Raw genomic sequence first — 22,846 nt, 5'->3', positions numbered from 1 at the left:
GGGAGGCGGCGGCCTGGGCGTCCTCGAGCGCCCGAGGGGCGAAGCCGGGCGAAGGGGCGCGGGGCCGCGCGCACACCCGGGGAGAGAGCCGGGGTCTGACGCCCGACACCCATCGGGGCCCGGGGCGTGGCCTTGGGGTCGCCGGGGCTCAATTTAGCCCTGAGGGCCACGTGTACGCCTGCGGCGGGAGCGGGCGGTGTGGACAGTCGGCCGGCTGCGGCGGGAGCAGGGAGCGGGCGGTGCGGACAGTGCTGCGGCGGGAGCAGGGAGCAGGCGGTGTGGACAGTCGGCCGGCCTCTGCAGCCTGGCTGCTGGGCGAAGCCCTGGCGCCTCCTTGAGCTCTGCTGTTTCCTGCCAGTGCGAGAGGTCGCCGTGCCACCGAGGTCCGCAGTGCTGTGGGCAGACGAGCTCTGAACGCGCTGCTGCATGAGCGGGAGCTCCTGTTGCTCTCAGCGATGCGGTCCGTGGCCCGGACGCTTCTTCCTGCGCGGTCGCAGGCTTTCAAGCTGGGCTCTTCCCAGCCGTTATCCACCCTGAGGACAAAGCCACACTGAGCTAGGCGGCGCTCGGTCGCCCCGGCACAGGTCCCCTGTGGATGCGAGGGCGGGGTGCAGACGCCAGCGCTCCCCACCTCCTCAGCCTGCGGCCAGCACCCCAGGTTCAGCCTCTGATGGAGAGCTGAGTCTCACCACCTGCCAGGCCAAGAGAGAGGAGGACGAACCATGACAGAAATCTGGGCGAGTGTTAGGAACCAGCCAAGGGTTGCTGAGAAGAAGTGGGGCACACTAAATCGGGACTGCCCCGGAGGCGTCCTCTCAATTGTGAGGGCTCGGTTTGCCATGGAGAATGCAGGGATCTGAGCGTTGTTTCCTCGCTGCTCTCTCAGCCTGGCGGTGGGGTGAAGGGGTTGGGCGCGAGTCTGGTTTTGCTGGCGGAGGGAAGAAGGTGTGGCTTGGTGTGGCTCCCTGGGAGGTGGGTGCCAGCTATCTGGGTCTGGCGGCATGAGAACAGGAGCTGAGGCTTCCGTTGCTTCCTAGGAAATGCAGTGTGTCCTGTGGTCCATTCACGGACGTCCATCAGGGCAAGGGGTTAGGAGCAGGGGATACAGATTTTGCAGTCGCTTTTCCAGGAGATGCTTATCTTTCTTAGGATTTGGGTCAGTTACTTTTTGTGACTGTGACCAAATATTTGAGAACAACAGCTTCAAGGAGGAAAGGTTTATTTTGGCTCCGGGTTTCAGGGGTTTAGTCCGTCTCACTGGGCGGCCACTCACCTCATGCAGAGATGTGGACTCAATTCTGTTGTGCCAGGAACCCCAAAGCAGAGACTATTTTGTCAATGAAAAAGAATGTTATATTTGTTCTGACAACTTTTTAGCCCATAGGCAGACACTTTCAGGTGTGGCTTGATCCAGCGCTCAAGTATTGTTGGCAGGATGTGATTTCTTACTCTGTGTTTCCTGGTTTGCTCCCTTGGAATTGGCTCTGTTTTTAGGCCTTCGCTTTGTGGGATGGCCGAGAGAGCTCCAGTGCTTACACACTGAGCACAGAAAGCGGGAGCCCGTGCTCCAGCCTTGCTTCGAATGACTAGCTCCGAGTCGTCAGCACTGCTCAGGTCCCGTGTGTCTTCTTGTCGGGGCGCCGCACGGTACTGGTTTGGGCTCTGTCCTATGTCCCATCCCTGAGCCGCAGGCTGGGAAGCAGGAGCAGGCTGCTGCTACAGCAGGAAGTCGTGACACGTTCGCCGGGAGATGGCCCCCTGGATACTGGTTTGCAAAAACGCCAGATGTCACTGTGGTTCCACAAGCACCCCTTCCCGGATGGCTGGGTGGTGGGGACAGGCCTAGCAGCACGCAGCTGCTGTTCCAGGTGGCCCGTCGGGGAAGCAGGCAGGGTCCCACTGGGAACCCACAATGTACGCACTTAGGAGAAATACCTGTGATCGGTTCTTTAAAGTCTCTCTATTCCTGGAAACCCAAATAACTGAGAAATTTAAATTACTGCCTGGCTGGAAGGCATGAGAGAAAAGAAGAAATTGCCTCCTGTGGCTGGGCGTTTACTCGGTTATTCAGTGAGGTTTTTTCTTTTTAATGAGATTTTTTGTGCAGTGTCTACATGCTCAACCTTGTGTTAGGTTCTCGGGCTGTAGGCCGAGAGGACTCAGTCTGCTGTACAGGGGACAGATGACGAGGGTCAGAGTGTGCGGGAGTCCTGTGCGTGGGGACGGTATCTTCCATTCGTTCACTGCCTTGGTCCCTCAGGCAAGGAATAAATATGTCTTGAATGCATTTTACAACGTGGTTAAATATATATAACATGGGGCTGGGGATTTAGCTCAGTAGCACAGCACCTGCCTGGCAAGTGCAAGGTCGTGAGTTCGATTCCTGGTACCGGAAGAAACCTCTCCCCCAAAATATGCATGACATTTCCCACTTGAACCATTTTAAGAGTAGAGTTCTGCAGCACTAAATGCATCGCATTCCCGTGCGGCTCTCACCTGCATCCATCTCCAGAACTTCTTCCTCTTCACTGCCGAAAGCCACGCTCAGTAATCCACACTGCCCCAAGCCTGCCCCAGTCCCTGGTGACCACGCTTCTGCCTCTGTCTCTGCATATGCCTACTCCTGGTTCCCAGAGAAGTGCAGTCTAACAGCTTCCTCTTTTCTCTGACTGGCTTGTTTCCCTTAACACAATGTCCTTAAGGTTTACACGTGTTGTAGCACATATCAGGATTTCCTTTCATTCGAAGGCTGAGCAGTACTCCATTGTGGGTACCTGCCACGTTTTGTGTTGTCGTTGGTCAGTGAATACTGGGTTGTTACCGTCTTTTGGCCGTTGTGAACGGTGCTGCCAGGAACTGGGTGTGTGGATATGTGCTGATAGCTGTTTCTGCTTTTGATTCTTTAGCGTTTGCACTCAGAAGTGGAGTTGCTTGATGCTAGGCTAACTCTAGCTTTCACTTTTTGGGTGGTTGCCATACTCTCTTCCAAGGCAGCAGTGTTTTACACAGCCGTCAGCGCCCTGCAAGGGTTCCAGTCTCTCCACCTCGCAGGCAGCATTTGTTATTTTCTTTTTCTTCTTTCAAGAATAGGAGCCATGTGAGCAAGCAGGAAGTCAGTTCTGTGCACGAAGGTGGGCTGCGTCTGAGTCTCGAGGGGCAGTGGTCAGATGTGAGCTGCGTCCAGGGCTGTGGGGAGCCGCTCAGGGTTTGTGCTGAGGTCAGAGAGCGCGAGGAGCGGAGTGCTGCAGTGGAGGGTTGGGGTGTCATTTTCACTTTCCAGAGAGAGAGAACCTGCTCACTCTCTGCACATCTACACAGTGAGATACGTCGTGCTGGTCCCCACCTGGTGTGGCTGGCGTGGCCAGGACAGTGAATAGACCCTGGTGTCGCCCATCCCGGCTTCCTCAGGTGGGTCACCTGAGGATGCCTGCTGTGTTCTGGGCACTGATGCCACCAGTTCTGGCAAAGCCCAAGAAGTTGTCGTCCTCTGGGGCTTGCAGGAGTAGAGTCACTCGGGGGAGGTGAAGGATGTTGGAGTCCCCCGGGAAGGAATGCAGAAGCAGCAGAGGCTCAGGTTTCTGGACTTTTAGGTGGAGGGACTTCCTGAAGGTCAGAAGCTGGCTGGTTATGAAGCTGGGACTTGAAGGCTGGCAAATACCGGAACTGGGGCATTTCTGGCTGGATCTCGAGGGCAGGGTCCTTCCAACCTGTGTGTTTCGATACTTTCGAAGTCCTGTGTGTAATGCAGGCCTCTGGTGGGACTTATACCATGGATTTGCAGTGCTGAGTCCATCCTGGGGGCTGTGGGTGTGGGGAGCACAGGCGGGGGAAAGGGAGCTCTCTCAGCTTCCTCGACAAGCCATGAAGTGGGGCGCAGCAGGAGAGCTCAATGCAGGACCCTGGATTCCTCTGCTCGGTGTCACATTGCCCCCGTCACCTTGGAAAGAGCCCTAGCCCGTCTACTTCGCGATGGAGAAGCAGCTGTACTGAAGACCCGCTTCTCTCTAGCGGGTGGCGCATCTTGGCTGCTCAGCCACTGTGCAATTTAGCTTCAGAAGAGAGAAAAGAAAGGAAAGAAGGTAGAAAGCTGCTCTTGTTGGTCTTGCATGTTCTACTGTGTCTGTGTCACTCGGGTTCATACTCACTTTGGGGCCTTTGGCCGTGGAGGGTGTATCTGTTGAGTGTTGCCAGTGGAAGGAAATTCCTAAGCGTTTCAGGACTGTCACGGTGGGCAGTGGGGAGAGGACGGCCCTTCTGGATACAGTGGTAGTGAAGGTGTGTGACACCCACCCGTGGGCACGCTGTGGTGACACCTTTCTGCCCAGGGTACTGCCTTCTTTTGGTTTTGTTTTGTTGTTGTGTTTTTTTTTTTTCCAGTACCAGGAATCGAACTCACGACCTTGCGCTTGCCAGGCAGGCGCTGTGCCGCTGAGCTAAATCCCCAGCCCAGGTACTGCCCTCTTTTGGCACCTTCGCATCCCCCAGAGTGAGCAGGCTGACTTTGCCACTGTAGGGGGAGGACGGCAGGGGACCCCGTGGCCCCGTGGCCAGCGCCCTTCCCACCAGGCCCTGTGCCGCAGGCCCGTCCCTACCACGGCCTCTATCATGGGAGCACGGGCTGTTTTTGTCTTCTGATTTTTGGCCTCCAGGGGTCTAGCAGGAGACAGAGGGGGCAGGAAGGGCAAGAGGAGAGCAGGGAGGGTGTGTGTGTGTGTGTCTGTCCAGCCCCTGCTGGCTGTGTACTGCCAGCCTCCGTGACTGTGTGCCCGGGGCCGCAGCTCCTGCCCACTGCGCTGTCCCCAGGCCTCCCTCTTTGAGTCTCGGCCGTAGAATCCTGTGCCGACCTCCCCTGCCGTCCCCTGCCCTTCCTTCCTTTCTTCACAGTCGCCTCTCTGCTGGAGCAGCAGCTTCTGCAGTGTCCCACGTGGGCCCCAAGTGACCCGGCAGGTCCAGGCCAGGGTCCAACCGCACCTCGACCCACTGCAGGGCACAAAGGGCCGTGATGGCTGTGGCCAGTGGCCCCACTCCCGTGGTTTCTGGAGGGAGGACAGTCAGGTTGTGCGTTTGTCGGTCAGCTGTGTGTGTGACTGCACCAAAGCGCCTGAGACAGTAGTCAGCTTAGAAAGAGGAGAGGTTTATTTGGCTCACAGTTTGGGGGCATCAGGCTGTGGTCAGCTGGCTGTGTGGCTCTGGGGTGTGTGCCGAGGCAGCGCTCCATGCAGGGCGTGTGGGCAGGAAGCTGCTTCCCTAGGGCAGGCGGGGAGCAAAGACTGAGAAGAGGTCAGGACCCAGGTCTCCTTCAGAGACATGCCTCCGGGCTACACCACAGGCTAGCACCAAACCCTTCACCCCAGTGCACACAGTGGGCAGGTTCTCTGCACCCACAGGGCGGGGACGGGAACTCGAGGGTCAGACTTTAGAATTGTGGAGATGACTTTGAGTGGTCTCTCTGTGAAACAGGAGGGAGCATAGTTCTAGAACTGTTTGGTGACCTTTGTCGTCAGTGCTCTGAAGTGATGCACGCGAGGGAGTACTCCGTCTCTGGTATCAGACGAGGAACCTGTAACCGCTCACTTTCACTTCAGGTGTTGTTGTGGGATTGTTCCCACCACACGTTTGCCATCTCTGTAAATTACACCCCGGAGCTGGCACATCAAACCCTTCTTTGCAAACAAGGACTATGTAGTCTCCCGTCACTCGGGACGCTTTCCAGAGTGAGAGGGCTGTGCTTCCTGATAACTACACCAAAACCGCAGGCACAGACGGTGCTGTCCCAGGCGGTACAGGCAAACAGGGACATTGAGTCACCCTCGTTAAGTGGCACTTACGGGAATTTTCCAAGTATTATTATTATTATTATTGTCTTTTTTGTTTTGTTGCATTTTTTTGAGACAAGGTCTTGCTATGTAGTTCAGGCTGGCCTTAACTCACTCGCCCAAGCTGGCCTTGAACTCTTGGTGATCCTCCTGCCTCAGCTTCTCGAATGCCGGGATTACAGGCATGTGCCACCACCCTCAGCCCAAATAGGTTTTTAAAACTTGCCAGCCTACCATTTTTGTTGTATTAACGACCTTTGGCTTATGAGATAGAAACACAAGATTTGAAAAATATAGAAAAAATAAAGCATTGACTCCTACTTGGTTGTTGGCCTGAGTTTGATCTGAGGCAGTGGGCTGGGGCCTGGTGTTCAGGTGACTGATTCTGTACAACTCACTGCCCCCTAAAGCACATTCAGTACCTACTAAACGGAAAAAAGAAACAGATCCGAGCTCCACAGGACAGGGTTATGGCAGAGCAAACCTGGCAGGGTGCTCTGGTACTGAGGCCAGACCAACAGCTTGTGTACAGTACAGGTGACAGGGTCTTTTTCAGGGTCGTTGGTGGGCTCCCTGCCAAGACTGAGGCTAGAGAGAACACAGCAGCCACAGATGCCCAAGGCACCAGGTTGGGGAAGTGCTGGAGTGGTGGCTGCTGTCCACAGTACTGTGGTGGCTGCTGTCCACAGTACTGTGATGGCTGCTGTCCATGGTAGGGCTGGCCATGTCGTGAGTCCCCAGGTGCAGCTGCGCTGGGAGGGGATGTTTTGAGGGGTCTCAGACTGGGATGGTAGCGCTCAGATTCCTTCATTAACAAAAGTTTCTTTTGTCCCTACCTGTTTTTCCTAATATAGTCTCCGAATTAATGTTTTTCTTTTAGTAGCAATCATAGCAAAAATAGATTTACATACATATATTTCCCCAAATATCTTTGTCTTTGTATTCTGGTTGCCTGGGTAACATTTCCAAGAGAATACGTGCTAATCTGCTATTAAAGCAGAGATAAACTGCAAACTATTTTTAGGCCCTCTATACCTTTCTTTTTTTTTCCCACCGGACGATTTAATTGGTTTATTTTTTTCTGTTTCCATTGTCTGAAGGCCATGTATAGCTTCCTTCCTGTACTTACAGTTTGGGGAATGGTTAACTGTTTGAAAACTGAGAGAGTCATTCAGCACCTTCTTCATTCAGACAGTGAACTGTACATGGATGGTCTTTTCATTTGCTGGGTGGGTAGCAGTTGTTTTTTCGCAAGTTGTCCAGACCGAGTTGAGGCAAGGGATATTTTTGGTATTCGAAGGAAGGAATGCGCAGGCAAGCTGCAGTTTTCTTGTGGAGAGAACATACTCGCTCTGGGGCCAGGTTAACCTGGTTTCGTTCTTGGCTCTGCCACTTACCAGCTGAGACTTGCTGGAGCTTCGGTCTGCAGTGACAACCACAGCAGCCTGTCCTCTATGCCAGACGGGAGGTGACCCCACCTTTCAGGAGAGAATTTGATATGTGATATTGCACATACTTGGTCTTACTAAAGAGATAAATTAGAAGAATGCTTTTTCTTTACTGAAACACCCCTGCTGGTAGAAACATTGTGGAGAATTTTTTTTTAAGAATGTATTTCAGCAGTAGAAATTAAAATCTCTAGTTTATCCCTGTACTTTTAGAAACATGATTGTACAGTTATCATGCATAATTCAAATGTTTGAGGGCAGGCAGAGTTAACGGTTGGGGTATTTGCTTCTGTTATTTTTACGTAAAGATTTTTGTAAAATTTATGTGCTTACATAATACATGCAGATCTGTAGTGTTGCAGGAGGGGTTTGGAATGTTCATCTGGCTATTGTGTGCTCTTGAAATAGTCAGTTCGGTACTAGGAACAGGCATGAAATACTGAGGAGGGGTCTGAGCAGATGAATCTGGGTTATATGGCAAGTTTGGGAGGAGAGATGGACTCCAGTGGGTGTTATTTGCAATTGTTTGATATTAAAGTGTTGTCCTGGATGGATCCCTTTGGGTGCTCACATTTTTGTGTTGTTATTCTGGTTTTTAGAGACAGATTGCTTCATCATGGCCTTTGAGTTTGTCTTGCTGTCTTTGAGGAGGGTGAGGACACACACACACACACACACACACACACACACACAAATGCACACACACGCCCCAGTGTCTCTTTAGTCACATGATCTCAATGTTCTCAAGGGGTGGACAGAGGAAGCACCCTCACTGGAAGTGGCAGCCAGAGACAGGAAGCCTGAGGTGCTGAGTCCCAAGCACCCCACCCTGTGGAGAGATTGTGACCAGTTCACACTGCCCAGAGGACCAGAGCAAGACCCAGGCTGTGCTGGCCTCTGCAGTTGCTTGGGGAGCAACAGGAAGACATTTAGAGAATACGTTCCCCAGCATATTCTGGGCACTGTCTCCTCTGAACTGTTGCCCTCACAATTAGAAGTGTTATAAGATAAAGTCAGCAGGATATAGGAAATTAGAAAGAAGAAAGAAAATTACCCATAATCCAAATATCCAAAGGCAGCCAGGAATACCTCATTTTTTATAGAGATTTTTTTTTATGGTTACATGGTCATGATTATATATATATTAAAATTATTTTCCATGTAACTGTGTGCCACAAGCACTTGTCATTTAATTCTGTAATCTTTATCGGTCAGATAAGATTCCATTGAATGGATATACCTTGGTTTTCTACTTTTTCCATTTTTTTATCATTTGGTCAAAAAATTTTTTTAAAATTGGCATTATCAGTTTTTCACAAGAACTTTTTCTTCGTTTAAGGATGTATTTCCAATGGATTTAATAGTTTGAAAGTCTGAGCATTAAAAAGAAATCCTAACACATTTTGCTAATTTGCTTTCCAAGTGGGCTAGAACAATTCATGTTGTGCTGATTTCATTTTCTTTTCTCTTGCTTTGATTATCATCACTTTGAAATATTTTTACTAGTTTGGTAACCAAAAATGCTTTCTTTTTATTTGTATTTTTTTGACTGCTAATGAGGCTGGACATGTCTTTTTCATATTATGTTATACTAGTTGTATTACTTCTTTTCCTAATTTTCAGTGACATGTCCATTTCATGTGGATGTCTTTCATACCACTTAAAATTAAAATTCTTTTGTTCTGTATGTTTGTGGTGACATGAAGAGGAACAATTTAAAAAGAACAATTCATGACACAGACACACAGAGGACAAACTCTCCTCCCAGAGAACCAGCAGTAAAGACTCAATGTGTGTTTCTCCGTACTTACGTGTAGAACGTGATTGGCTTTCTATATCTGTGGGTTAGTATCCATGGATTCAACCAAACTTGGGCCGAGAATCTTCAAAAAATAAAATTGCAATGGTACTAGACATGCGTATTTTTCTTGTTGCTATTCTCTAAACACCAAAACAATCTACATAGCATGTGCTTTACATATTATAAATAATCTAGAGGTGATTTAGAGTATACTGGAAAGTGTGTGTGCTATATGCCAATCCTGCACCATTTTATACAAGGCACTTGGGCATCCATGGATCATCTATGGATCTGTAGGCTTATGGGGGTCCTGGAACCTGTGCATTCTGAGGATGATTATGGTTTTAAAAGATACAAAGGATTTTATTCCCAAGACAGAGCCATAGGACACATGTTATCCTGTAACTTGCTTTGTTTTTTGCTTGAAATACATATCATGGGGATATGACCTTGTCTTAGTTACTTTCCTTTGTTGTTGAGACAAAATACCTGACACCCAAAGTTAAAAGGGAAAAGGTTTACTTTGCTCACAGTTTGTAGAAGTTTCAGTCCATCATTGGCTGGCTACAAGGCAGGGTGACATGGCAGAGGGGCATTGCAGAGGTGAAACAGTTCATGGTGGGCAGAAGACAGCCAAGCAAGCAAGGAGACTTAGCAGCTTCTTTCTGCCGCTTTTATATTCTATCCAGGCTACAGGGATTAGGGAAATGCCAAACTGATCAGTGGACTGATTTAGTAATCATCCACCCTTAATCCCGCCTCTAAAAAAGCCCTACCTATGACAGCGTGAGGCTCTGAGGGGGATCTAGACACAAATCATAACAGCCTTTGATCATGTATAATAAAATATCTTTGGCAGATATGCTAGAAATATTTCCCAAGTGGATGTCTTGCCCATGCGACACAGTCTGGCCCTGTCAAGTGGACAAACGTCTCCCAGTTGTTTCTTCCCCTGCTCAGCCTGCTTGGCCCTTTACAGCTTGATAAACACTCGGCTCTGTTGTCTGCTTGTTTTTTTAAAAAAAGTCAATATAAAAATTACTGTTTCATACAATTGTGATTTATTTTGGGCAGCATGAGGACAAGATGAAAATCCAAATGGACTCTTGTGCTTTAACTTGCTAAGCTGTTGTCCCCTCAGCTTTTATTGAATGATGCTTAAAAAAGAAAACCTTTCCATGTCTATGAAGCCAGTGGCTTCTTTTCTCTGTGCATGTTTATTTTCAACTCTTAAACAAGGAGTTCTATGATTAGAGGGGCTTTTCCTAAGGGAAGGAGAACTTGGCAGTTACTTGGAATTAGGTGGCTATGCTGAGAATAACCTGGTCTCCTTGGGCCTAGAGTCTGCCTGTCAGCTGACACCGCAGTGCTGTGGGCTGTGTGGCTTGGAAGCACGGGACTCCTTGACAGCTTCATCTCTGCTGAGACTGTACATATCACCTCATTTTACAGCGGAGAGAGTCTCGGTGATTCACTCAGGGTTATGCCTGCTTTCTAATCACATAGTTATTATTTGTATTATATTGATGTTAGCATATTATATTATTTGTAGCACTTTATGTTGTTCTGGTCCTCTGATTTCCTTAGTTGGTGATAAATTGGTCTGTGAAACTTCACTTTTGGTTGTCTACTTTGCAGGTAATCTTAGGAACTGTACCTGGAAATGAAGGTTTTGCCTCATCGTTATTGTTATTATTATTTAACAAACATCTGTTGTGTGCTGGGCGTTGTGGGAAATTTAAGTGAATGAAACTTGTTCCTTTCCTCAAAGATCTGCGCTCCTTACCTTTCCTGACATCAGGCCTTCCCTGGGGGGCGTCTTGCTCTCTCTGACCCCGACTGCAGGGGTCTGCTTTCCCGTGAGTACATGGAATGCTTTGTCCTGTTCAAAGAGCCACTCCCAGGCACGGAAACACCCAAGGACGGGCTGATGCATACTTTATAAGCTCAGACGGGCTTGGAGATCTCAGGTATCCCTGTCTTCTGTTGCTAACTGCATTTCTCAGCCCCAACTTCTCTTCCTTTGGACATTCAGGTTTCTCATTTGGTCAACCAGAATCTAAAAATAAACCTGGAGACTTTGAGAGTGTTTCCCCTCTTCCTGATGGATGTGTGTTTTGTGTATTCCAAACGGTGCTGGGTAACTGTTTACTTCTGCATTATGTATAGCACTTAGCAACCACAGTAGAAATGCAAGCTTAGAGCACAGGACGTCCCAGCCTCGGCGAGTCCCCACCCTCCACCGTCCTGTGACCCAGGCCCTGGGGACCAGCCTGCTGGCCTCTAGCTCCTGCCGTCTGCTTTCTCTGCTAGTGGCCATGTGGGGACCAGGAAGAGGCGCAGGAAAGACCCTTCCTGCCCCTACTCTTATCAGCCAAGGTACCCTCTTGCAGGTCAGTGTGGGTGGGGTGAGGGGTGGAGGGCAGGCCCAGGCCACCACGGGTGTTTCGGGACTGCTGACGGTCCTGTCGAGTCAGAGGCATCGAGATGCTCTGTGTTATTTGGAATTCTAACTGCGTTTCCATAAAGAAAGGTAGCCAGCTGCGGCCGGTTTATGCAGGATCCTTGGGACAGAACTAAGTGATCCTCAGGCACAGGGTTAGAACATCTCCACCCGAGTCAGGTGACATAAGTCAGCGTACACATGCAGTGAGGGAGAGTGTATTCCAAATTCTCAGCCTCCAAGTTGGGAAGAAGTTTAGAACTTGTTGGGCTTGTAAATCAGTTGTCTGGTTCTGAGGTCAGAACCGGGCTTTCTTCTTCCTGGGAGCATCCCTGTCCCTGTCCCTGTCCCTGCCCCTACCCCTGTCCACGGGCTGCACCCACGTGCCCAGCCCTTCTTGCTCCAGCCCTCCCTGCAGCTCAAAGATTATTAAGAGTAATAATTGTACTGCAAGAGTCACGTTCTGTGTTTACTAGAGGATGGAGAATATGGATTTAATTCCTTGATTATTGCCTTTCAGCAAAGAATGCAAAGCTACATAGATTATTCCCTTGTAGAGACCCTTATTATTTTTTTTTTTCCTTTAAAAAATCAAATTCTGTTCTTTTCTGAAACCACTGTATGTCCCTTTTTTTGCAGTACTGGGATGGAAGCCAGGCCTTGTGCAGATGAGGTAAGTGCTTGACCACTGAGCTACAATCCAGCTTTTGCCTCTTAATCTTAATGCGTGTCAGGGAACAGATGTGGAGAATATTTCTGTGATTTTTGTCTTTACTTTCTTTTTCTGTTTTTTTTTTTTATGTGAAAATAGAAAGCTTTTAAAATAACAGGTTTCTTTGCATGTTGATTAGTATCATCTTTTTTAAAGTAAAATATTAATTATTTTAAGGGCCAGAGGCATAGCTCTGCAGTTCAGAGTGATTAAATCGTGCTTGTTTGGACAGGGAGCACGTCTGCATATCTGCTTGTGTGGTTTTTACAGGGGACAAAACAGTGATAGAAGCCCTCAGCCTCTAGGTGAATGTTTTCCCAGCCTTGGAAGGGGTGGGGTGCCTGAAACAGGAAGTCATCATAACACAGGGGTTGGCAGGATGAGGGAAGGTTCTAGATTTGCCTGGCCTGTTTCTCCACCTGGATGGACCAGGCGGGCTATGTATGGAAACTGCCAGTTTCAGGGCATCTGCATGTTGTGCAGAGTGTGTGCGTGTGACACATGGGAAACCTCCTGCCAAGAGCAGTGCTGGATGTCACCGGGTGGAGACTAAGCTGTAGCAGCGGCCTGGGCACTTGTGTCAGCCCGAGATATGGAGTAACTGGTCCTGAGGGGTTGTGCCGGACGTGAGAGGATCAGAACACAGATGGAGCAAGTCACCATGTGAACACACTGGGACACTCCGTGAGCCACCGTGGCTGAGGGTTCTCTTGCTAAGGAGGATTTTGCACAGTAGCTACACCCATACATGAACAGTTTTAGATGTGTTGGGTGAAAGGTATCGATAGGTAAGCATTTTGTAAATCACTGTGAGAGCTCAGGCCCTCTTGGAGGTCAAAGATTAAGATATTACTCAAAATAAGTTGGAGTAAAAGGGGCACATTGCAACAGTGGCCTTTATCACTGTGCTTCACGCACTGCTTGGGGCATGTGAGGTCAGGAAATATGCCCCCCATTGTTGGGTTAATAACCCTTAGTTATTGCAGGCTGATCTGGCCCGTAATCTCCCAAACTAGTGGATGGCGAAGGCTTAAATAAAGGAGACAGTTGAAATGATTTCAGGGCTCCAGGGGGGTCCAACTCTCTTATAGAATTCGAGATTCTCTGGGTTAAGACCAAGACTTCCTTGGGTGGCCCGTATTTATTCGGTTTTCAAACACAGGAGGGGGATACTGAAGAAAATGCAGGAATCCCTTTAAGGACTTCTCCAACTAATATTTTATGTTAATTTAGGAGAACTATGTTATCTCCAGAAGGCCTTCACTGCAGGAGTGAGAGGCCTGCAGCTACAGTCTCCTTTTAGTTCACTGGGGTTGGAGCCAAAGGTCCTCAGTGGGGACCTTGTCTCGTCCTTGGAGGCCTCATGGCTTCACCTACCATTACAGGCCTCAGTAGGGCCCAGTGACTTACAGATAAACATGGAAGACCAGCTGATAATTTAAGTCTCACTCAGAGCTGCTTCATAGTGGTCTCCATCACCCCATTATGTTATTATCCCCGTTTTTAGAGAATGTGCCCTCAGCGTAAGTGGAGTCAGGACTCATGGCTGTCACAGGGTAACTGGGTAACTGTGGTCTCCAACCACTGCTGCATTCTGCACTGTGACCTGAGTCAAAATGTAGCTGGGACTAAGGCATGGAGGATGGAGTCAGTTTCTTTCCCAGGTCATGCGGCCTCTGCTCCATTCAGAGGCTCTCTTCCTCCCCCGGCCTCTTCTTTTCTTCATCTTACCTTTGGCCCCTGAATAGTCAACCAACACCATTAGGCCGCAGTCTGAGACTTTAACATCCGGCGGTATCTCCTGGCTGAAGCCTGTAAGCAGTTGAGTCCCATTGGTCTCTCTCTGTGACCCAGGCCACACATCCTGCTGGAGTCCGACCAGCAAAGTGATTACCTGTCTTTGAATGGTTGCTCATTCTAGTCCCTCAGGATGGCTGTTCATTCTGGGTCCATTGGGTGACTGTTCTAGGTCCAGAGACTTCCCCAGGGGTGGTGGGTAAGGCAATTTATACTGGAGCGGAAAATGGCTCATGGCTGAAGGTTAACATCTCTGGAACAAATTCATTAGATACTTCGATAAAGATGTTTGTTATCTTTATAGAATCGCAAAAGAGTCTGTAGCTGTAACGTATATAATCGATTTTTCTTTAGAAGCCTGATTCAAAGAGGCTTGCAAAAAAGCCACACTGGCTCATATAACTGTTAAGGCAAAGGCTTGCTAGATGTAGGTCTCAAAAGTACCATCTCTTGGCTGTGTCCCTCTGGATTTGATTCATCCCCAGGTAGGCCTAAACTTCTTGATATCCAGATGCTACTGGAAGAGCCGATCTTATCCATTAGCTGAGCCACCCCAACAGAAAGCTTCTCTTTCTCCACAGTTCTGGCAAAAACCCAGCTTTTATTCTCATTGCTCTGAATTGGCTAAATACCTGTCTCTCAACCAAACACAGTGGCCTGAGTCATTGCCCATCCTTGGAGAGGGCTCCCCACTTACTGCACGTGGACAGGGAATGGGGCATGCAGCTTCCAGTGACAACTGGGGTATTAATACCAGAGGAAACGGCAATGGATGCTTCCCGGGCAAAAGCATCCATGTCACTACAAACACTTTCAGGTTTATTTCAAGGAACTAGACATTCATCATCAAGATTTTGGGGCTCAGGGAGAGCAGGGTGGGCCATAGTCATTTTATTTGTAGGTCACAAATCAAGACCTAGGAACTCCAAGCGCTGAGAAAGGCCTAGTTCCTGTGTGTTAATTGTAAATCATCATCCCTAATGGTGATGCTAATATGTGAAATGAAATTGTTAACAAGATTTGCTTCTTTTTCAGAAAGCCAATCACAGGGTACCTTTATTTTTAATTTTGATCAAGTAGGAGGGTAAAGATGTGAAGGGCCCTGTTGGCTGTCCTCTGTGTGAACTCTAAATTGTCCTGGGATTGAAATGACTTTGCTGACTTATACACAGGCTTCGTGTGAGGCCTCAGCAGTGCTAGGACTGAAACCCAGCTTACCTAGGTAATGATTAAAATGCCCTATTCATTTATAATGATCTTCATAATGATTTACACATACTGGGAAACAATTGCTTCTTCCCCCCTCCCAGGAATTTAGGAAGCGCTAAGCTACATTTCCATCACTTTTTATTTTTTATTTTGCAGTAAGGTCTTGCTAAATTGCCCAGGCTGAACTGGAACTTGTGATCTTCTTGCCTCAGCCTCCCAGAGGAGATCATGTGTGTGTCCACCATGCCCTGTGCGTAAATCAGGAGCTTTGAGTCCTGTAGCAGTAAAACCGACTGGTCTTGCAGATGTAGGTTGATTCCCTGCAACCCTAGGTATGGAGTAGGGGTTTGTGTGTATGTACACGTGCATGCGTGTGCATGTGTGTGCATGTATGTGTATGTGTGGGTGCAGATGCAGATATACTTTGTGCTCGTGGGATTGCCGCAGCCCTTTTGTGGAGGACCACCTAGGCGACTCTCCTTAAAAGAGGAGCATTTGCCTCCATTTTGGCCGAGGCTGACCCTATTTCCAGTGCTGACATGTACTGAGCTGGCTAGGACTTTCCCCTATCCCTTCAGCTGGCTTTAAGCAGTGCGTATTGGTCTAGCCAAGGTGCTGATGGTAATCTTAGGGGATGGCAGGCATGTTTCCCGGACCTCCCGTTGCTCCCTGGAGTAAGCCGGGATGAGGCGGGATGTGTGAGCCAATGCTTCATGCTGTTGGCTGGGATGAGCCTTGGATAGAGGCTATGACTTCTGAGGCTTCAAACATTACACATCAGAGCTGAAGCACCCACCCCAAGACATTAGATACTATCTCAATTGTGTTATGCAGGTTACTCTTGCTGCATATCCTTCTCCCTGCGTATGGCAGAGGTGATTGCAGGCCTCCTACCTAGCCCAGCTCAAGGCGCTCACCGACTTCCCACGATTTTCACAGTCACTCATCCTTAGGGTACTCCCTTCTTCATAAATGCCTAAAACCTGGGTTTGTCCTTGGGTCAAGGCCTTGTTCTGGATGGCCATCATTGAGGCTGGACTTAGGGCCCCTTGGCTCCCCACAACTACAGATATGCCTTAGTGTCTTTATTCTCGCCGTGGGTTGCACTGGAAGTGGTAGATGGGAATTAACTCACTAGAATTCCAGTAACTTTTCATGGGATCACACATACAAACTCCCTGGGCTGTGAAGAGGACTGGGAAGGGCTCTCTAAACCTTTGTCTGCTCTGCCTGGTGCAGTGATCTCAGATGTTCTTTTGGGCAAATTATCGGCTTATTGTGCTGTCAAAGTTTTACAGATGGTTGCCGTAATTTCTTTTACTTATTTAGATTTTTGAATTTACGGGATTAGGAAAAGTCCCCTCAGAGGCCACGGTGTGTTCCTCTCCTCTTGGCTTTCTGCTGCTGCTTGGGCACGTGCTGTTTTGAGGCTCTCCGCTGGCAGCACCAGGTCCCGCTCTGACCGCTGCAACCGGAAGGAGAGCATTAAAGCACACTAAAAGTTGTCGTAGTCACTTTCCTCACCGAGGGGCGCAACACTCAGCACATGGAACTTTTTTTTTGTCGTTTTGAGACAGGGTCTTGATATGCAGCTCAGGCTGGCCTTGAGCTCACTTTGCAGCCCAGGCTGGTCTCGAACTCGCAACAATCCTCCTGCCTCAGCCTCCCAAGTGATGGGATTACAGGCGTGTGCCATCACGCCCGGCCAGCGCATGGAACGTAAAGGAGAGATTTCTTTCGGCTCACACTTGTAACCCATAGTTGGCAGCTCAAGGAGGAAGGCATTGTGGGAGGGCCTGGGTGGAGCAGAGCTGCTCACGGCACGGTGGACAGGAAGCAGAGAAGGGAGGAGCAGGGAAGGAGATGAGCCTTTCCAGGCCATGCCTCTGGATTGCTTCTCCCGACCAGGCTCCACCTCCTAACAGCAAGCCAGCTAAGAGCCCCATGGTCCAGTCACCTTCCAAACATAAGAGGCTTTGGGGGTCATAACAAGAGCTCACAGGACTTCCACGTGCACCCGAGTCAGGCTGAGCCCACGCAGCACTGCACACGCTGTGCCGCTGGTGGCCCGTGGACACCCCAGAGTGGCCCCACTTAGCACAAACCCTGTGCTCATACCACCAGGTGTTTTCCTCCTGGGGCACCCAACATTGCTGCCTCGGAAAGCTGGGCGCCTCTGCCTGCTCCCCCAGTGCCCACCACAGCGAGCTCCGCACCTCTCCTTGCCCACTCCCTCTCCTCTGGAGAACATCTTTGTGAGCCTGCTCCCAAGGTGTGAGGGGGCAAACTCTTGACCCCCATTGTGGAGAGGTGCGGACTCGTATGGTAGGAGACTTTTCACGTGTGGGAGAGACATTTTTAAAAATGCCAAATCTCTACACATACCCTAGAAAGGGTCTTTGGATTTCTTCTGGATGATCTGTGCTTCTACAACATTAGTTACTACTGTCTCAGTCTGTTTTGTGTCTCTATAACACAATACCAGATGCTAGGTACATCATAAAGGGCAGAGATGTATGTAGTTCACAGTTTGGAAGACTGGAAGTCCAAGATCTGGTGGCCCCACGTGTTTGGCTTCTGCTGACAGTGCCTCTGGGTGTATTGCCATGTGGCAGAAAGCTAGAAGAAAAATGACCCACCTCATTGCTGGCCTTGGTTGCCTCATCAGTATCAGTGAAATCACTCCCTAGTCCTCTGCATGAAGGCCAAGGGCAGGTCTAACAAGCGAAGATCACATGTACATGCTCAGAAAGGCTGACCAGCCTCCCCAGATCACTCAGCATGGAAGTGTTATAACCCAAGCCTGCCTCCAAAGCCCTTCCCAACTGCAGCACTGCCTTGGGAGCCAGGTCTGCACTCTGGTTTTATTGCTTTCTTCACCAAAAGTCTATGTCAGAGGGCCACCTGGGTTTCTGTGGAGCCCCTAGCACTGTCTCCCTGTCCTCTTCATGACAAATTGGGTGGCATAGGTTGGGGGTTGGTATTTATCTCGCGCCTCTGCCACAGCTATGCCTCTGGCTTTTGCCCAGAGGTGATAGTTTATATGACTGGGATATGAATGTCACTAGTTACAGATGGTAGCTTTGAAGGTGTGAACTGGGCTCTTATAGTGACATGGTTTGCTTCGAAGTAGAATTTGTTATTTGGTGGCTTCACTTTAAAGCCAGAGCAGGAGGACAGTTATGTGTACTGCCAAAGCTGGGGGCTATGGGAGCTCTTTGAGAAGCTGAGGACACCATCAGCCAGGGGTCACGAAGGAAGCCCCAGAGAAGGAGCATGTGGAGGGCAGGGAGGGACCCTGAGTGCTGGGGCAGAGGTACTTCATGGTTAAGGGCGTGGGCTCTGCTGTCTGCCTGCCTGGTGTGAGGCCTGGTGGTGACTTACTAGCTATGTGACAGTGAGCAGGTTAACCTTCGGAGCCTTCATATTTTAGAAGGGAGAAGAGTGCCAATAACTGCTTGTGTGTTGGAGGGATGAAATGAGACCATGCGTGTGGAACTCTAAGCTCACAGTAAGCACGCGGTGGGCGCCTGCAGAATGGGGCCAGAGAGGAGGGAGGTGGCAACTGCGGGTTGAGCACATGAGCAGACCAAGGTGGGGAGGCAAGGGACAGCACAGCTGTGTTGACAGTTGACAGTTCCAGCATTGTTTAAAAGGTGAAGTCCAAAGTGTCCTCTGAGACTCAAAGCAAACTCTTAGCTGTGAGCTCCTGGAAAAAATCAAAAAGAAAGTTAAACACCACCACTCCAGTCACCGAGGCGACCTGCCTTTTAGTCTTCATTCTCTAAGCAGTCTCCGTGCACTGATTTGGCTGTTTCTGAGTGTACAGACCCGGGACACAGGCAGTGGACCATGGCGGCTCCTCTGAGGCGTGGACATTGCGAGGCCCAGGCTGAAGCAGAAAGCTCACCTGCTTTTCTTTTCCCTCTTGGCCTTGTCTTTAAACTTCCATAAATGCAGCATAAATTCAGACACTCTTTTCTGATGCCTGAATTCGAGGAGCCTCGTGGAACTGAGAGTAGAGCCTGGCGCACCCAAGGATGGTGCTCGTGAGGTGTTCTGGAATGAATGGGGGAGCCCTTGCTGCTTCAGGGGCGGTGGCAGAGGCCTGGGACAGGAGGGCTCATGTCCTGGAAACAGGGTCTAGTTCTGAACGCTTCTTCCACTTATGATGAACTTTGGAAAATATTTTGAACTGAGGCCCAGATACTCGCTCTGGGTCACCACTGCTCTGACACAGCCGGGGTTCGGGGTATCATGGCCCATAAAATGCCCTCCACACAGAGCTCAAGGGGAGCCCCGGGGCAGTTTCTGCTTTTCTCTGGGCTCTGGCTGGCTATACGTGCTTTCCTTGTTGCCCCATGTGAAATGTAAGTTGGGGAAGCAATCTGTTTTATGAATAAAATGTCACCCACTCTTGAATTGAAAATAAGTCCAATTAAGATCCTTCAGTAAAAAAATACAAGTCAGGTTGTTTGAGTGGAGTGTTAGTTGTGGGAAAATGTATGGACAAAATTCTTATGTATTCTCCATTATGTCCCTTACAGTACTGAGCATTGAATTGAATTGACACTAATTAGTTCAAATCACATTCCTATTTTAAAGTCATTGTTTCTTCATCTATACAGCATAGAAATAAATGATAAACATAAATATACCATTGATGTATTTATTATTTTCCTGTTGATGGGCAAAATACAGGGCACCCACCGCTTAAACGAGAAAAGGGTTATTTTGACTCCTTTTCAAAGGCTTCAGTACATAGTTGATTGATGCCAAGGTAGCAGGCAGAGGGCCGTGCCAGGGGAAAGGTGCTCAACTCACGATTGCTGGTTCTTTATACCACACGGCCAGGTATAATTTTAGCGACAACCCTAGTTCCAGTCACACTTTTCTGTGTTACTCATGTTCCTGCTGCTGGGACAAAGTACCTGACAGCTGCTTCTGAAGGGAGGAGAGGTGTGCTTTGACTCATGTGTTCCGGGGGTTCAGCCTATGGGTGGTTGGCCATAAGGCAGAAATAACATGGCAGAAGGGCACGGCGGAGGAAAGATGCCCCACCCATGACGGCAGGAAGCAGGGAGACAAAAAGGTGCTGAAGATGAGACTGCACTCTTCTAGGCCATGTCCAGCGAGCCGCCTCTAACCAGCCCTCACCGTGTAACACAAGGCGGCTGTGAACTCATCAGCGGACAATCCCCCGGTGCATACAGCACCCCGCTCCAATCACCGTCCAAGTGGATGAGGCTTTTGGGGAGACATTTTTGATCTAAACCGTAACAGTGGAATATTTTGAAAAACAGAGAGTGTATTTTAAGAGCTAATCATTCTTTTCATAGTTCTATTTAATTAGTAATGACTCAAGTTAGTTTGTTCTAATTATTTGGGAATTATCATTCCCCTACCCACAACTTCAACTTCAAGGGACAGGAAGATGAAAAGATTGACTCTAGGACTCAGTGTCCCCCAGGAGGGGTGCTGTTACTGCTCAGTGGCCCTCTGTGTAAGCAGATAAATGCTGCTCATGTCTTTATTACTTTACCTCCTCAAAGGGCCATTCATTTTTTGCCTGATTACTGTGGGAATCTGTTATCCTGGCCAAAGCATGAATATCGTCTTCTACTCTTGCACACAGAGTTCTGAGGCTCTCATGTTAGATGAGCAATAGCAAAACAAAGCATACTCTTCACAGCACCCCTTTCCTCTAGTTTGTAGCTTCCTACTATATCCCTTTGCCTTCTTGTGAGTGCCTGCCAAGGCGATGCAGCCTGGAGGAATTCCCAGCCCAGGCCTCAAACCCATGGATCAAGAGCTGCTGATCATGGTCTAAATCAGAAGGTGTCAGCTAGAGGCCCCCAGACACGCTTTGTCTGACCTACGATACTTTACAAACTTTCAAGATTTGTTGCCAGCTTTAAAAAGGAGTGGATGTTACAAAACCTGGATTTCGGGGTTCTCTTGAGCAATCACCTGCGTATGATATGGCCCTTCTCCCTCCCTTGCCCTCTTCTGTTCCTCCTCCTGCTTCTGGTGGTAAAATGTACATAAGGTAAAATTTACCATTTTTAGTCCACATTTTTGTGCCTTTCAGTGCATTCACATTATTACGCAACCCTCCCCTTCATCCACCTCCAGAACCTTTCATCTTGCCAAATGGAAACACTGTCCATGAAACAAAAACTCCCTTTCCTGTTCCTCCCATGGACCCTCCTGGTAACTTCTTCCACTGCTGCTTCGACTGCTCTGACCCCTGGAGACCTCACAGAAGTGAGACCCTGAGGAATTTGCCCTGTTGTGGTTTTGTGGTTGGCTTTTTCTCTCAGCATCCTGTCTTCAGGGTTTATCTGTGCTGTAGCACATGTTGGAGTCTCCTTCCTTTTTAAGGCTGAATAATTGTCCTTTGTACATATATTCCATGTCTTGCTTATCCATTCATCTGCCGGTGGACACTTGAGCTGCTCCTCCTTTTGGCTCCTGCAAATAATGTCCCTGTGAAGATGGTGCACAGATATCTGAGTCCCTTAAGGATTTGCATTTTTGGACATTTTTCTCAACAGTTCCCCAGCTGTGGTTCCCCAAAAGCTGCCTGCTCTGGTGTGGGCTTCTGCCGTGGATTCACTTTGTAAGAAGCACTGAAAAAAATTCTCCAACACATCACATGAAGATGACTTAGATTCTTTACAATGGCAAAAACCAGTTACTGTTAGATGTTTGTGATTTAGTGTCACATTAATAAAAGTATCTAGATATAACATTTTGTGATCCATTCAATCTTGAAATTAGTCATGAAGATCTCCTGTTTGAGAAATTTGCCACATGTTTGATTGTTGATCTGAATGCAGTCAGTGCTGTATACATATGTCAGTGAGAATTTTATATTGCTGTTGTAGCAGGTGTTGGTAAATGGGATTTATGAAAACAATTTAGATTTCATTTCTGAATTTTCAGGATGTATTAAGCTGAAGAGTATGATTATTTTTATCACTGAATATTAAGCGGAAAACCAAGCCAATGTTTTTGCTCTTTGAAGAGTACTATTTCTGATTTCTTTTCTTATTAAAAAAGCACCAACCTGAATGTCATTATCTAACAGGGGCATACAACAATTCAGTATTTGTATAATGTGAACAAAATCTTGAATTCAGCTCAGAATTTCAGGTGCATAGGCAGGTGTGAGACCAGATATTTCACTGCTACTATGTACTTAGCACTTTGGACTAATGCACTTGTGGATGTAACTTTTTAGAATTAAGGGCACAACTAATTGGACAGAGAACATTTAAACTCCTTAAAGAAACAAATTGTCTTGCAGTGGTCAGAGCCATTGGCAGTATGAATTTACAAACATTGACATATATACAAATCACGTCTTCTCTCCATCAAAGCTGGACTCTCATAACTGCTTTCTCTCTGCAGAAGATCTGTTTAAGAGCTTAGTTCCAGTTTTAGGGTTTCCTTAAAACCTTGTGATTACATTTCTTAAAAGCATTTTATAATCCAGACTTTTTTTTTTTTTTTTGGTTTTTTTTTTTCCAGTACCAGGAATCGAACTCACGATGTTGTGCTTGCCAGGCAAATAATCCAGACTTTTAAAAAGTAATGCAGCACACGGGTGGGGAG

At 48.4% G+C, this 22,846-nt stretch overlaps 1 protein-coding gene across 4 annotated transcripts in view; it reads left to right on the top strand.

Annotated features, from left to right (window-relative positions):
• The first annotated feature begins 11,254 nt into the window (after positions 1-11,254).
• The window catches only part of Ncald (neurocalcin delta), a 350,086-nt gene continuing 338,494 nt past the window's right edge, over positions 11,255-22,846 (top strand). For 3 of the 4 annotated variants that reach the window (XM_013512739.1, XM_013512737.1, XM_013512738.1), the window contains exons 1-2: positions 11,262-11,458; positions 12,148-12,181. The gene's annotated coding sequence lies outside the window, so the exon portion shown is untranslated. Of the gene's footprint in view, positions 11,459-12,147; positions 12,182-22,846 lie in introns of all 4 variants that reach the window. The other variant, XM_005381934.2, reaches the window with a different exon arrangement.

Source organism: Chinchilla lanigera, unplaced genomic scaffold, assembly GCF_000276665.1.
Source record: "Chinchilla lanigera isolate Chin_1 unplaced genomic scaffold, ChiLan1.0 scaffold00016, whole genome shotgun sequence".
NCBI lineage: Eukaryota > Metazoa > Chordata > Mammalia > Rodentia > Chinchillidae > Chinchilla > Chinchilla lanigera.
Note: the sequence above shows the minus strand (reverse complement) of the source record. Positions and strands in the feature narration are given on the sequence as shown.